The sequence below is a fragment of the Tamandua tetradactyla genome, chromosome 1 (assembly GCF_023851605.1).
Source record: "Tamandua tetradactyla isolate mTamTet1 chromosome 1, mTamTet1.pri, whole genome shotgun sequence".
NCBI lineage: Eukaryota > Metazoa > Chordata > Mammalia > Pilosa > Myrmecophagidae > Tamandua > Tamandua tetradactyla.
This window is the reverse complement of record NC_135327.1, coordinates 198,478,250-198,481,043: the sequence shown is the minus strand read 5'-3', so window position 1 is coordinate 198,481,043 and position 2,794 is coordinate 198,478,250.

The following is a 2,794-nucleotide window of genomic DNA, read 5'->3' as shown; positions in this document are numbered from 1 at the left end:
TTTTGCATCTATTATCTCATTCTATCTCATAACAACTCTACATGGTGTTAAGGGTGGACATTATTCTCACTTGGAGAAAAGGAAACAGACATTCAAGGAAACCAAAGAGATCTCCTATGACTCTTACCAAAGAGTCTAAATACAGATTCAAAATTTATACCAACAAGCCTGAGCAACCACTTCTGTCACTTTTTTAATGCTGTTCCAATCATCAGGACTGTTTTAGCCCTTTTTTCTAAATTTTCTAAGCTTTACTCATATTTCAAGGACTAACTCAAGGGTTCACTTTATCCTGAAGGTTTTCCCTCATTACCTCACTACCAAGAGTGATTGCTTGCTCCTTGAAACTCTTGAGGTCATCCCGACTAGTCACTGGAGTCTCAAGTTATTTAGGTGTATTTTTAAGGAGCTAGCAATTGCATACAAACTATAAGATGTCCTGATATTCTTAAAGCACCACTATTCCTTAAGGAATAGGCCCAGTGACTACCTTAAACACATGAAAAAATAAAAATCACAGTTGAAAATATAATTAATTAGTCAATTATATTTAATTAAGTGATTAATTATGTGGATCAAACAGAATGACTTATAGAAATCCATAATTAAGAGATTAATTGACCTGTGAGCCTTGAGGAAGGCTTTGCAGGAAGGTACATATTTGAACCACCTCCAGTTCTGCCTGAAATATCACAGTCCTTATCTACAGCCTCTCTCTACTGAGAAGTTGTTTAGCTCACTGGCTATCTTGTACTAAGTACTTGCCTTGTTGAACACTGCAGTTGATACTTCATAGAATTAATTAGTTTGTTTCAATAATGCCATGAAACAAATGATCCACTTTATATATAGGGAAATAGAAGCATAGAGAGTCAAGTAAATAGATAAAAAATACATAACTTGTAATATCTATTGACTCTAAAATATAGCATGGAAGTTATAATCCAGTTTGGTGGTTTGGAATAAAAGACACCCTTATTTCTTGTGGACAAGAGGGAATCCAATTTAAAGAATGATCAAATGGCCCAGTTCTCACATAAAACTTCCTACCACAAGCCAGTCATCCAGCCACATGCCTGTCCATGCCCTGACTCAACTGAGATAATGCTTAGTAAAATCCCCTTTGACTTATGGTGTGCAACTTTTCATTGCTGCAAACAAAAAACATTAAGTTTGCCCAGTTTAATTGTTACTTTTTCCTTCTTTGATGAATCTTCTCTTACTGGAATTATCATTTGGCCCAGTGGGATGAAGAACACTTTTCTGGAGGTAGAAGAGCAAAAACAAAGCTTTGTGCATGAAATGGGTTTAGACTCATCCAATGTTAGAAATAATATGATCCAAAACTCTTATCTGCAGGAAGAGGAAACTAAAACCCAGAGGGATTAACTGACTTTCCCGGCACCACACAGTAGAACCCCACCCTTAGCCTCCTGTGGAACCAGGAATGAAGTTGTAAGGTGTGCAACCAGGTGAATGAATCTTAAGGACAATATGTTGGATGCATTGTCAGAAACAGAAAGACAAATTATCATGCTGCACTCATATGGACTAATTATAATATGCAAACTCAGAGAATTGAAGTCAAGAGCATGGATTATCAGGTTGGGGCCTGTTATAAAGGTTTTTAAATTAGAAACTCTTATAGCAGTAACATATATTTAGGAGTTGTAGCTGATATTTCTAAGTTCTGAGATACTGAGCTATTTGTATATAACTTGGTTGTTACCTGAAACTCCAGGTATTTATGTGACACCTGAGACCCAGAGGTAGAGCACTGAAGCTATATGAAAGTCAGCATTACCCCATTCAGCATCTGTTTAAAAAGTGAAAAGGGTTTAGAATCACCCAACCCATTCATATCCCTAGAGATGAATGAAGCTGATTTGGATAAGACTAACATAAATGAAAGGAAGTAAAGGATGATATAAGCCTCTGTGCAAGGTGAAAGGGCGAAATGTGTATTCGGTGCACAATTTATATTTTGGGTAGACATTATCTAATTTAACTGATAACGGTCATTTTACTTGAACACTATAATTACATGGAATCTTGAAAAGGGCATGAGATTTTGTTGGTTTGTACAGGTTAGTATGATGCTCTGAAATATTCTCGAGTAATTTGGTCAGAGAATAAAAAACTATTTGCAAAGGAGAAAAAGAATTCCCATGGGGGGAATTCCTGATATTCTCACAAGCATGGAGACAAACAATTCAAAAGGCTAAGCCCTTTATCCTGGGGTTCACCCCTATGAAACTTATTCTTGCAGAGGAGGAGATGACCCTACTTATAATTATACCTAAGAGTCATCCCAGAGAAACTCTTTTGTTGCTTAGATATGGCCTCTCTCTCTAAGTGACCTCGGCAGGTAAATTAACTACCTTTTCCCTTATGTAGGACATGACTCCCAGGTGTGTAAATCTCTCTGGCAACATGGGACCTGACTACCAGGTCTGAGCCAGGACTTGGTATCATGAGAATGAGAAAGCCTTTTTGACCAAAAGGGAGAAGAGAGTAATGAGACAAAATAAAGTCTCAGTGACTAAGAAATTTCAAACAGAATGAAGAGGTTATCCTGGAGGTTATTCTTACACATTATATAGATGTCCTTTTTTAGTTTATGGTAAATTGGATTGGCTAGAGTGAAGTACTAGAAGCTGTTGAACTGTGTTCCAGTAGCCTTCATGAAGAAAACTATATAACTACGTAGCTTTTACAATGTGACTGTGTAACTGTGAAAACCTTGTGTCTGATGCTCCTTTTATACAGGATATGGACACATGAGTGAAAAATA